Source organism: Salvia miltiorrhiza, chromosome 8, assembly GCF_028751815.1.
Source record: "Salvia miltiorrhiza cultivar Shanhuang (shh) chromosome 8, IMPLAD_Smil_shh, whole genome shotgun sequence".
Classification (NCBI taxonomy): Eukaryota; Viridiplantae; Streptophyta; class Magnoliopsida; order Lamiales; family Lamiaceae; genus Salvia; species Salvia miltiorrhiza.
Window position 1 is genome coordinate 44,236,404 of NC_080394.1, and position 13,801 is coordinate 44,250,204.

General features: G+C 38.6%; 1 long non-coding RNA gene across 1 annotated transcript; it reads left to right on the plus strand.

The window, feature by feature from the left end:
* The first annotated feature begins 2,344 nt into the window (after nucleotides 1-2,344).
* On the plus strand, nucleotides 2,345-6,709 carry LOC130996805 (uncharacterized). Its single transcript, XR_009092817.1, has 2 exons — nucleotides 2,345-2,477; nucleotides 6,394-6,709. It is a non-coding gene; the product is annotated as an uncharacterized LOC130996805 (long non-coding RNA).
* Nucleotides 6,710-13,801: the final 7,092 nt, after the last annotated feature.

The window sequence follows — 13,801 nt, forward strand, 5'->3', positions numbered from 1 at the left end:
TAAATTAAAATTTTAAATTAGAATTATAAGGATATAATAGTACATTTAATATTATTTTTATTAATAATTTTAATGGGAGGCTATAAAGAAAGAAAAGGGGGCTATGTTTAAAATCACCCAAAAAGATATTATGGCCAAGACTAAATAAAAAAATACGGTTTTAATGGGCTTCCCCTATTTAATCCAATACCAACAATTTTAAAAAATCATATTGCTTATCAAACCAAACTAAACAATTCTATAATATGACTAAGCTTAACCTACGTCACAGGCTTCAAATCCATTCTTTTCAAAATCTCATAGCCTACATCGCATACTTATAGTATATTTATATTACACGCTATATTACATACAAACCAGAGATTCTAGGTTCAATTCCCAGCAGAGTCGGTCCTTATTTTCAACACACAAACCTAATTATTTTCTCTTAGTTGTACTTTTAGGGCCTGTTTGATAGTGTGTTAGATATAAGCAAATATTATTAAAAGTAGTATATATAATATGTGGTTATTATCTATATTCTGTTTGATAGCTTAATAGTTAATACCGACATTACATTAATTGGTGTTTGATAGCAGTATATTAAAATGCAGTAGAGTGAAATTTTTGTTTGATACGGGATGTTGAAATGTAGTTTAATCATTGAAATTCCATTTATAGCCCTCACGTAACAACCAAATTTCCTCAATTGTCCTTCACTCATTTTCAGCGGGAATGAAAGCACAGAGGCGCCAATTAAACCTTCAAAAATCAAACCTAACTACCCTGTTTTTTTTATGGTGTGCTAAGGTTGTTAAGAACATTGCAACTTGTTCTTCGACGCTAACATACCGCCCATCAGTTAGCCCCCCTAATTCGCGTAATAGAATACATAACCTGCCGAAAGTGTTGCGATCCATTCGTAAGTTTGCAATGCAATCTACGTCGCTAACACCTACAAGTCTGCTCATATGCTTGGCCTGATTAGGGATGCGTTCGATATAACCAAATCCTACTGCATTAGCACCTCTTTTTCGTTTACGTAACCTCATCCTAACTATAATAACATAAGCTATCAACATAAAAAACAAACGTTGTTGGAACATCTCCTCCATCAACAAGTACAGACAGACGATATTATTATCATCGATCGGCATGTTGAATTAACACGAACTGGTTAGGTTGCTGCATTACAAGAAATAGAGCACTTGCAAAATCAAAAATAAAAAGTAAAGCACTTGCAAAGTACAGCACTTGTAATCAATCGTTCTATATATCTGTCTGCCATAAAAAATAATAGTAAAGCACTTGCAAAATGATATCATAAAATCATTTAGCATGCCATACGAGCAAAGTGATATATGGGAGATTAATTACCACACGAAAACAATGCTGAAATTGTTAACCATAACAAGTGCGAATAGTACCTCAAGGCTGAAAAGGCACAATCCGCAGCCCGCTTCCTCGATCTCCCTTGTTCGTTTCCCAGATCTTCAAATTGAAGCTACTGTGTCAATGTAACTCTCTATTGCATCCAAACCTCTGTTTCTTCCCTGTAAATCGATGTTTACAAACAATAGATCAATCCTCAACTGCCTGAAATTGATTTTTTTTTCTATATTAACTGTAAAATATGCATCTGCTAAGTAGATGCAAAAAAACCTATCTCTGTCAACAAAGAAGCTACGTTTTCCTATCTTCATAACATAGAAACAGGTTTTTTGAGAAAATGTAAACAGAAAAAGGAAGAATTATTAGATACTCAGGCCTCGCTGCAACTGGGAAAGCAAAAAATAAAGACGGAAATTGAATGACAATATTGATTCATAAATTGATTGAAGACAAACAAGAAAGAAAAGAAATTGTTTCAGAAGTTTTTCCACAAAATCGGAACTTTAGTAACAAGCAACAAAGATCTACATAGATTCATTCGATCTTGGATTTCAGCAGGTCAAATGCATCCCGGGCTCAAATGATGAAGAAAAAAGCCCTAACATCTATGGAGAATCAAAAGTGATGCTGCTTAACCTTCACATAAACTCTACAAAAAATCACAAGTATTGTATTTTACCTTGCTTTCAATTCGCCGGTGATGAGAGCACCAATTTGTGATGGAGTCAAAACAAATCTGAGCTTGAAGCGCGAAGAGGAATTTTACAAGATGCAGTTCGAATTTTTTGAAGGGCAAAATGGTTAGAGAAAAAAGTAGTATCATTTTACTGTAGCAATGGTGTAAACAAAATTGGGGTCGACGCTCGTTCCATAAGCGAGAAGAAACAATAATTTTTAATGCGGGCCTTCATTTTTAACGGGCTTCCGCTGTTGCTTAAAAAAGCTATCAAATGGTGGGTAAGATAGATATTAATAGCCCAACAATGCTCTATACGGCTATCAAACAGGCCCTTATTGTCAATCACGATAATCTCTCTATTCAATCACGATAATCTCTCTCTATTCAATCACGATTCAACAAGCAGCGTTTTCTGCCCTCAATCACGGTAAGCGGTGTTGTCTGCCCTCAAAACGATGGGATTTATATAGAATAGCTTATACATTTTGGATTTCACCGTTTGCTTTGAATTTAGAATTGCTCGATTGAATTTAGATTCGATAATGTGACTTTTGTTGCCATTTTATATTGAAATTTCCGCTATTGCATGGAGGCAATATGATTTACCTACACTATAGTAGATTGGTGTAATGCAGAAGTGATAATTATCGCTTTTAGATTTGCATAATTTTGTATACGATCGTATTGTAGCAATCTTTATCTCCTGGGAGGTGATATAGCTGTATGTTCTTGAGAGAAAAGATAAGCACCTGAAAATATAAATGCCTTTTTAAATTTCTCTGAGATAAAGCAAGAAGCAGAAGCAAACCCCACTATTTTTAAACCGACTGTTTGGATATCCCATTCATTCATTCTTTCGTTCTTTCTCTCTATCCCCCGTCAACCCGCAGTATTGTTATTTGTTGCTTTGTTTCATTTGAAAAGAAAGAGGGAATTTTTTATTCCACGTATTTCCTATTAAAGGTGTAATCTTGAAGCCTTTTGCATTGCCTCTCCCACTAAAGCTCGGGGTTCGTGCTTGACCAAATTCGCTTTAGTGAACTCTGTGTGTAAGGCTCTCTGTTTCTTCATTTTTTTTTTAATCAAGATTTATCGTGAACGAACTTCAATATACAGATAAGAATTGTGTTTTAAGTTCAATATACTTGCTTATCAGGTGAACATCTACTCTGTTGTTAGGAGTCCTGTTTATAATATGGAATTCTGATGGAGTCCTGTTTATAATATTGAATTCTATTTTTCTCCTTGATATTTCTTGCTGTATTGTTAATAATGGCTTTTTGTGATGCTCTATTTCTTCCTTCGATTTTCTTTCTCCGGTGTGTTTGATGGTGGGAAATCAATTTTTGTGCTCTGCCAATCATGTGCTCGACAGAATGATTGAGAGAAAAATTTCATCTTTCAACCTTTTATTATTTTTTTTTTCAATTTTGTGTTGCGTGTTGACCAACTTTCTTTCTTCCATTGCAATACTTAATTGATGTCACGACCGAACTTAATTAAGGATAATTAAGCCGAAAAACCATGACCAAGGGTTGGAGATAAGAAGCGGGATAGAAAGGGGATGAACAAATAAATAATAAACAACGAAGAAACATACTTAAATATTAACAACGAAGGGAACATTTACAACGGAGTTAGGGTCGTGAAAACTTAGTTAAACTAGTAAGTTCGGATAGCTCCGACTTAATCAAAATAATATGAAGTTCTTTTGAGTACGCAGTGGAAGAAGGTTCTGATTACATGTATGAAGACATGTAGTCGAGAGTTCTTTAATACATATAACTTCAGACAAAAGGGATTTCCTGCTCGTCACTTCATCACCACCGACTACTGCTCAACCTGCACATTTAGAAATACATGCAGGGCTGAGTACAAAAGTACTCAGTGGGTACATATGCCTATAGAAACTTGTATTGAAAACATAACTTGTCATGCCATCTTAACAGTACAGCAAGGGAGTTTTCATGAAATAAGCCCAAGCTTACTATATTCTTTTGTGATTCTTAAAGATCGACTGATCAGTCTAAGTTCTCTTGTATTTTATCATATCTGAAGCTTGTGTGCCGGAGAGGTGACCACCTCTCACGGACACCTGACCGGCCAACCCGTTAGATGACTCACGGCCCTGGGTGTACACTAGTCCTGGCAGGATAGCTATCAACTGCTCAGGACCCGAATTCGATTACTTTAACTGGCATTGCCTCATCAGATAGATATCATACTAAACTGAAACATTTTATGGCAAGACAATAACTGAGATAACTGAAATAACTTTTCGTTCATAGATTCTGTAATGAAATAACTTGCTTGAAAGTAACATTAAACTGATTTGATATATCTGAAAATAAACCCACCTGATTTGAGATTTTGGCGATTCGGTGAATCCTTGATTGACGGTTATTCCCGACCTTGACCTTGATTTCGAGAAAATACATAAGATACTTACTCAGGAAAAAAATCCTCAGAATGAGAATGCATAATTAACCATGCATGAATCTGGTATGCATGAACTAATCCTCTGAGCGGTAGTCGGAATTTCTACTGTTAATCCTCGTTAATAGATTTAACTAACTCTCATCTATCACGGTCGAATAAATCTGTAACTCTTCCTTCCCATCGGAACATTCTAAATCGTAAAATAAATAATCTTACCTTGTATTTGATAAATAAAAGAACTAGCTCGGCTTTAATCCCATAAGTAACCCCGTAAGAATTTATCGGGCTTGACAGTAGAATATAATTACTAATGTAACTTCAATTAATTAATGGCTCAAAATAAGGTAGCCGATTAATTAAATAAAACAAGTGGCTTTAATGAAATAAACGACAACAGTCCACTTTAAAATTATTTGGGCTTGAAGGAGATAGTAAGCTCATTAATTATGAGGCTCAATAAAGTAGCCTACTAATTAATCAAGAATGGCTTGAATTACGGTACTGCGGCTTGTCTAAATAAAATAACGAAAGTGTCTCATGATATAATAGTTAATGTGGGCTGGGAAGAATAAATCTTAGTCAAATAAACAATAAATCGGCCCGACAATACATATGGGATTTGGAAAAGAAAGTCTATATATATATATATATATATATATATATATATATATATATATATATATATATATCAGCCCAATTCTTTTAAAAATAAATGAAGCCCAAACTTAAAATAATTCGGCCCAAACTTAATATAGGAGCCCAACATCAATTAAAAGGTGAGGCCCAAAATCAATTAATTACTGGCCCAGTTCGAAATAGAAGTGAAAGCCCAAGCAACAAATAAACATCAAGCCCAACTCTCTCTCTACTCAAGTACTCAACTGTCGTTCTCTCTCTCTCCCCAAAATCAATTCTCGCCTTTCTCTCTCTCATCTCTCTCAAGGCCGGCCGCTCGGCCCTTCTTCAATATCGATCGGCTCTTCCTTCTCCGGCCACTCAGCTTCCGCCTGCTCCGGTCGGCGTCGACTGCCGACGCGTCGAACCCCGGCGACGTCCTCTCTCTCTTCCTTACGCAGAACCTAGTCAAGCCCTACTCTGGGAATCATCGCCGCGACTGTCACGCCCGTCTGGAATCCGGCGAGCGGTCGTCGTCTGGGAGTGGCGCCGTCCAACTCCCGTCCTCCTATCCCTCTCCGACGTCGAGCCCTAGATTTCAGAAAAGGGAAGAACGCCGTTGTCGTGCGTCCGCTGCTGCTGCGCTCAAGCCCCTGCTCGGCCATGGTTCTGGTCGGCCTCAGCGATTCTCCAGCTCTGACGTCGTTGTTACTCTGATGCAGGCGAGACGATGAGAGTTCGCCGCCTTCTTTCTCCGTTCCGGCAGTTGAGGTTCGGCGGTTGCCTTGGGCAGCCGGCTCTTCCTCCCTTAAAGCTAAGTCTTACTCCCTTAACTCGGTTGATGTTCAGTTGGTAAGGTTTGGGAAGAACTCTCATAGCTTATTGTTCTAGAGTGCAGCCGAATTGTGAAGTTTATAATCTTCCTAATGTACGACATAACTTGGCTATTTGATGAAGATGAATTGTGATTATGCTAGATATGGATGCGAACTGAATTGAATGCTTGAGATAGCAAAATACCTTGAATGCGTTCGAACTGATGGATTGTTATTGAGGTTGAATGTAACGTATAACAACTGAAATGAATTGAGGGAGCAATGGTTTAACGAATGAATGAGACTTTGGACTGGAAATAGCAAAGTTTAGAACAAAGCTTACCTTGAGAGCTTTGGTAGAAACACACGGTTGTTCTTCAAGTTTTTGGTGAAATGAACTGAGAGTGAAAATTAGCATTTGTTGGTTGGGTTGGTATTAATAGAGAAAATGACGCTGCATACTTGAGTATGCAGGAAGATGTGCAGGAATAGGGTGGCTGGAGGTAGAAGCTTGAGGGAACCGGGCAGCCATGGAAGGCGGCTGCAAGATTTTTGCCGATGGTTGATGAGATGGAAGTGCAGAGGAGTGGCCGGCTGTGCTCCAACACTCTACTGTTACCTTTTTCTTTCTCTTTGACTATTGTGTTCCAAACTTGAGAAGTGGGCCATGTAAGTCCCAACTTGTAATATACTATGAATTTTCCCCAAGCTGGGAACTAAGTTGTATTCGTGAACTGTAATTCAAATACTGACTGCGAATTCTAAACATCGAATTTCTGTATGCTCGATATCTGCTTCCTCGCCTGCTAATAGCGATAAAACTGTAATATGTCTTAAATTAAATCCGTGGATTTAATCTGCAAAGTTGGAAATAATTCCACGACTTCTAGTAGCACTAATAGAATATAACTGCATCTGCTTTTCAATTAAAAAAAATAAAATGACTTCGCTAAGTCAGTTATAACTTGGAAATAATATTTACTGAATGACTCGATAATTCTCATCGCGATTTACTCACGCGATACAAAAGCATAAAGCTAAAATAATAACTCCGTCTGATAATTAAATCAGGATCATAAGCTGAATTCTAATAAACTGTGAACTGGATTCCATTTACTGAAAGATGCGATTTTATTATCGCGATACTGTATTTAAATAACATAAAAAGAACGGGTCACTACAATTGATCAGATACAAGCTTAATTTTATCGAGATTTTCGTTGTCGTCGTTGCCCTATCAAAGCTATCAATCAAAGTAAATGTTCTTCTCTTTATTATCATTCTTCAGTGCATAGGTGAACTTGGTCTACATGACTTTTGTATGTAGTATAGTCACACCAAGAATTGTGTGAAATTAAAATCAACTATGCAATTCCACATAGAGAAGCTACTTGCCACCCTGTCTGTACAAGTTATCACCAAAATCAATTAGTTTTAAAAATAGCATAATTTATAACAAATAAGATCCCAAAACCCAAGTTCTGTACAATGTATTATGTCAATGATAAATATATATTGGCCATTATTAAATTTGTATGAATTTAGTAATTATACGGATTAGAAGAAACTCAAGAATTTCAACAACATACTCCCACTGTACCATAGCCTCACAGCTAGCACTTTTAACCAACACTACCTGCATAGTCACGTGGAATGATAAGAGAATTGAAGATAATAATAACATGATTGATAAAATAATACGTGTCAAACTAATTTTTCATATATCAAGATTTAATTAGGTTATAAAATACTCCCTCCGTCCCGTTAAAAGCGGCCACGTTCTTTTCGGCACGGAGATTAAGAAAAGGAGTGTTATGTTTTAATTAAGTGTGGTCCACCAAAATTAAAAAATTAATGAAGTGTACTGTAGTCCACATTCTTCTTCTCACTGCATTTGAGCCATTTTCTAACCGCCGGCGCCGGCGCCGGCGATGGCAACGCCGGCGATCGTCCCTCGCTCCTCTATCAAATCGCAAATTCAGACCAAAAATCAAAAACCAAAAACTGCTCCCTGTGAAAGAACACCAAAATCTGGATAGCATTCAATCCAATTTTCACCTTCCTCGATCTCTCTCTCTCTCTCAAACCAACCTTCTCTCTCTCGTCAAAATCGGCGCCACCGTGAATAAAATAAAATTTGGATTCAACAATGATTTTTTTATGAAAATTTATCAATTAAAATACTAAATAAATTGGGTTAATTGCCCCTAAATACACCACATTTCCTTAAATTCTACAATTGCACATCACCTTTAAATCCGCTCCAAAATACATCACTTTTATATTTTTTTTTGTTTTTGCACATGACTAAAAATCCTCAAGAAATAAATTAAAGTGTTAATTTATAAATTTAAATATCTTTTTAGCAACGGAAATATAATAAAATAAAATTCTTTATTTATTTTGATGAGGACTGGAATACTCATCAGCGCTGTGCTTAGTAATCCGAGCCTATTTTACCTTGTTATGATTATTGTTATTATTATTATATAAACTAACCAGCGCAGGTTTTAACTAAAGACTCGGGATAATAAATGAATACGAAGAGCCTGCGCAGTCGAGAGGTGCCAACACAGTCGAAGATGCCTAAAGAGCCCGCGTCACCAGAGACGACATGCCAGAGCAGAGCAGCGCGGCAGAGCTGCGCAGCCAGAGCAGAGCAACGCGGACCAGAGCAGCGTAGAGCTGCGCAGCTAGAGCAAAACAGCGCAGACCAGAGCCGCGCAGCACAGCAGCGTAGAGCAGCGCAGCCAAAGTGCCTTTCCACGCAGTCACGAATGATGGTTCAGCTTGGAGATTAAGATCATTGTACTAAGTTTTGGGCCTAAACCCAATTGTTAAAGTTCATGGGCCTGAGGCCTTTAGGGTTCATTCTCACAACTATAAAATAGAAGCTTTAGCATTAGCATGGGAGGATCAATTCATTCAAGCAACACACTTGTAAAATGTAAACACTCTCAATATAGTGAAACCAACGAAGAACTCCCGTGGATGTAGGTCTTGATGGCCGAACCACGTAAATCCGTGTGTCGTTTATTGCTTTCTAGTTATTAGTTTCTAGTTTAGTTGTTGGTGATTCCGTGCTTCACCAACTGGCGCCGTCTGTGGGAAATCTGGGCTAAGGCGTGAGTTTCGATCTTACATTCTTCTCGATTTTCGGAATTTCCAGATTCAGATTACTGTTCATCGAGAGGGTTACTGTTCATGGAATCGAGATCACTGTTCATAACTGTTTATGTGGTTACTGTTCATCGAGGAGGGGTTTGGGGCGGTTCTGAGCTAGATTACTGTTCACAAAAAAAAAAAATGACCATCTCCAGATTTCGTTGAAAGTGAGGGAATCGGTCCCAGATCAGAGCCTGGACCATTTTCTATCTCAAAGATCTCCACCTCCATTTCTCAGTTCTCGAGAGAAATCTCCAATTAAAAGGATGCCAACCCAGATTTGCAGCAAGAGGGCTAAATCCTTGAGTCTTGGTTTCACAAATCTGAACAGAGGACACCACGCCCCCTTCACATAAAATCCGGCGAAAGGGCAACTTCCGACGGCCATCGTCACCTCAGTATTCCAGCGAAATCCCTGACCAATGTCCCAAATTTTGAGAAATCTGAGGGAAAATTGGGGAACTCGACTGGGATTCGACTTTCATTTCTTCAGCAATAATCGAAAAATGGGAGGAGTCCACCGATCTGCCGAGCAGTGTCAGCGACGAAGATTCCGGCGGTCACCGCTGCGTCGCCTGAGGCGACCAATGTCGCTAAACTCCTTATATCCAAAATCGGACGCAGTTTCAGGGAGAAGTTCCCGGAGCCACGACCCTTTCTCTCTTTCTATCTTTCAATGTTCTTTTTCTGCTGCTAATTACTCTTTCTCCTGTACAAGTCCAGATGTCCCAAATCGGGCCCTAGCTTTTCTTCCACCAGGTTGTCTCCGCGCTTTTGAAATCTGGCAAGGCCGCTGCTACTCATCGTTCCACCTGAAGGTTGATATTCAAAATCAAGCAAAGCTCGAGCACTAGGGGAATTGAAGGGGGGACCCAGCGACTCTGCCTCTAGAAAGAGCTGTCGAGCAGCCAGTCGCATTGAGTGCCACACGCTGCAGCCCTGTCGGAGTCGTACACCGCCGCCAGCATACCACCTCGTGTTGCGTAGTTTCGTCGCAGATCAGAAACCTGATTCACCGTGAGATATACCTCAAGCATCCATGTTGCAGCCTAGTTTGGCTTGAAGATCTGGGCAGTCCCTAAGGCGGGACAAAACCAGATCAAAACTAGGTACTTCGCCGGAATTTGTAAAGCTATTTGCTGCCACTAAGAGCCGGTGAGGTTCACCGCGCCGCTGCTTGTTCGACTGAACAGGGCAGCCGACCCTCCTCCGACATAAGCTAAGAAAAAACATTATGAATTGATATAGTATTGGCATGACAGCGCTGTTACACATTCTTTGCTCTTCACCAGCGCTGCTACACATTCTTTGTTCTTCACTAGGTCAATGCCATATACCGGTCCAGCTTGCGCTGAATTTTCAGCGTTGATAAACGCCAATACAAGACGAAGCTAATGTTCCTACTAGAGAGATCCCCAAGAGGGCAACGCTGCGCTGAAAAATGCCATGGCTCAGCCTAATTTGATGGGAAGTACCTTCATTCGCTAGCATTTTTTAATTCATTTGCATGTGATTACTTTGCCTATATTTAATCTCATTTTTGTTCGATTTAATTGTTGGTGGATGGTACGACGCAGGGAAGTGGAAGATAAATTGGCCAATTTAAAGGATGGACATGGGAGGATAATTCTGAGCTGTTTGGGAAAATGGAGATTCATAATAGCTCTGATTCAGAGTCCTGGCTTACTCAAGCTCTCGTGAAACTTTTATCCATGCTGATGACGCCATGCTTTATACGCCAGATGCCTGGTCGAGAATTTGGTTAGACCGCTATGGAACTTTGCCTAGCATGCTGTCATTGTATCGGTTCGCCCAAGCCTTCTTCCAATGGCTGTCAGGGATTTCTTTGTGGAGTAATCTGGTGAGAATGACAGCTCTGCGTGCAGCCGCTCAAAGTATTCAGCCCGGGTCTCCCAGACTGAAGCATGCAGGACCTTACCACACTACTCCGGGATATGTTCTTATTTCTTAGAGACATGGTTTTATATCTCAGTTATGGCATTGTTATAAAATATTTCGCAAGTAATAGTGGCAGTCGCGATATAACATTGGAACGATAGTGCCGTCAAGTCTCCTCAGGTCCATGTTCAAGGGGTAGTCATGTTGATAATGGGCAACCATACGAAGAAGCTAAGTTCTTTATTTTCTCAATATTGCATTGAATTTGGGTGAATTAGCCATACTCCCTCTGCTGCTATTTCTATCTAAGTGATGGTTTAATTTTGAATGTTAGTTTAATAGGCTGAGTTGGGGCATAATGTAGTTCAAAATGCATTTGTGTAGAGAGGCTCGCACTAGATTTAATTTCCTATGAAGTTGAACTTGATTACGTTCGAACTCCACTTTTTTAAATCTAAATTTGTGGATTAAATATTAAATCTGACTATATTTTTTGATCTGTCTACATCCTGCTGGGATAGAGTGGTTAAGCCCCTAAGCTCCGATTTCTTTTGTGAAATTCAATAATCATTAGATGTTTAAATAAATCTTTGGTGATATTGTAGTAATGATTTCATGCTAATATAACTTACGATTATCCACTGGATAGTGCATCTGAACTTTAATAACTGCATTGGGGTTTGTTTTGATCAAATGATCTGTTTTCAAAGTATAATTCTAGCTACTATGACTTAACTGATTCTAAGAAGGTGAACTGTTTAGTTGTGATAAGCATAGAAAAATAAATGCATAGCGATATGTTTACATGATCAAAGTTTTGGGTTAATCTTTGCAACGAGTTATTATGGGGCATTTAAATTAACTCCTTATGATTTGGTTCTGATGTTCGTGGGGCCTTATTTGAATTTTGGTGATTGAATTTGAGTTTATTGGTTGGTTACGATGATTTACACCTTGCGACAATACTATGATTTTGCTTTGGTTTTGGGATTGATTTTGTGGGATTTGGACCATCAAGACTAATCAATTACTCTAATGTTTTACAGCACAGGAAGTACATGAATTATAATAAATTATTCCAACACCTGAGTCCCAGGAAGCTCGCCTGCTATTCCGGAGTAATTTCTTATTTTCAGGGCATAAAGTTCTTGGGGTATCAAGCTCGCTGCAGCGCTGATGCAACGTAGGGAGGGAGAGGGCAGTTCATCACCTTGCCACTGTGCTGATGCAGCATCACATCAAGAACGTCATGGCTATCCGAAAAATTTCAGCGCAGCCAGCTCTGGTTATCCTTCCCCTCTGGTAGCTGCGCAGCCAACACTGGTTCTCTTTCTCCTCTGGTAGCTGCGCAGCCAGCCTATATGGAACATGTAGGAATTGGGAAGTGACTAGAGAAAGAAACATCATTCCTTTGAACGTCTGATATGATCGGAAGACCTACAGGTACTTCGCAGAACTGAAATTTCTCACTACATGATGTTAGGTTACTTCACCGAAGCATGTAAAATATGATCTTAAGTTATTTCATCGAAGCATGAAAACATGATTAGGATTTGGAAAATGTTATACTTTACCACTTGAGAAAAATCATGATTTATATTACCTCTTGAAGGGATTTGTGAATTTGATATTATGTCTTTGAAGCTGCACAACTTCTGCATATGTGCCTAGGGTTGAAATATGAATTGACTAAGTATACGAAGCTGCACTACCTTCTGCATATGTGCTAGGGCTTGGAACATAATTTGGATAACATACTTTGGGACCATAGAGTCATACTAGCCCTGTCACTAGCATCACTAGTAGGAACACCAATCACAAACATACACATAACATGTTTATTTTAATCATGCGCATGCTAAGAGGGAGGGAGTAGGGTATATGTTGCCATCTGTATTTTTCTTGAAAATTTACAGCACATTAATAATGGTTGACAATGCTAGAAAACCTGCTTCGGCAGAAAATGAGCTTTAGTGGCAATTCAGCCACGCTTCGGAGGGGAAAGCCTTAAGTAGAATTTGGGTCTTCTCAGCGCAGCTATCTCAGTTATCTCAGCTACATCAGGGCAGCTACCTCTGCGCAGCTATCTCAGCGCAGCTATCTCAGTTATCTCAGCTACCTCAGCTCAACTATCTCAGCGCAGCTATCTCAGTTATCTCAGCTACCTCAGGGCAGCCACCTCAGTGCAGTTATCTCAGCGCAGCTATCTCAGTTATCTCAGTAGTTTTCAGCGCAGAATGTCTGAGCCGTTGTCAGTTCAGAATGTCTATGCTCCGCGCAGGAATATCGTAAGCCGCGAAAGTTAGACAGGGTTCTTTGATTGTCTATGCTCCGCGCATAGACAAACCAACCTTCTCTCAAACCAACCTTCTCTCTCTCGTCAAAATCGGCGCCACCGTGAATAAAATAAAATTTGGATTCAACAATGATTTTTTTATGAAAATTTATCAATTAAAATACTAAATAAATTGGGTTAATTGCCCCTAAATACACCACATTTCCTTAAATTCTACAATTGCACATCACCTTTAAATCCGCTCCAAAATACATCACTTTTATATTTTTTTTTTGTTTTTGCACATGACTAAAAATCCTCAAGAAATAAATTAAAGTGTTAATTTATAAATTTAAATATCTTTTTAGCAACGGAAATATAATAAAATAAAATTCTTTATTTATTTTGAAATATAATAAAATAAAATTCTTTATTTATTTTTATAAAGAATTTTATTTTATTATATTTCCGCTGCTAAAAAGATATTTAAATTTCTATTTAACACTTTAATTAGATTAGGTTGTTACCACTTTAAATGACGTG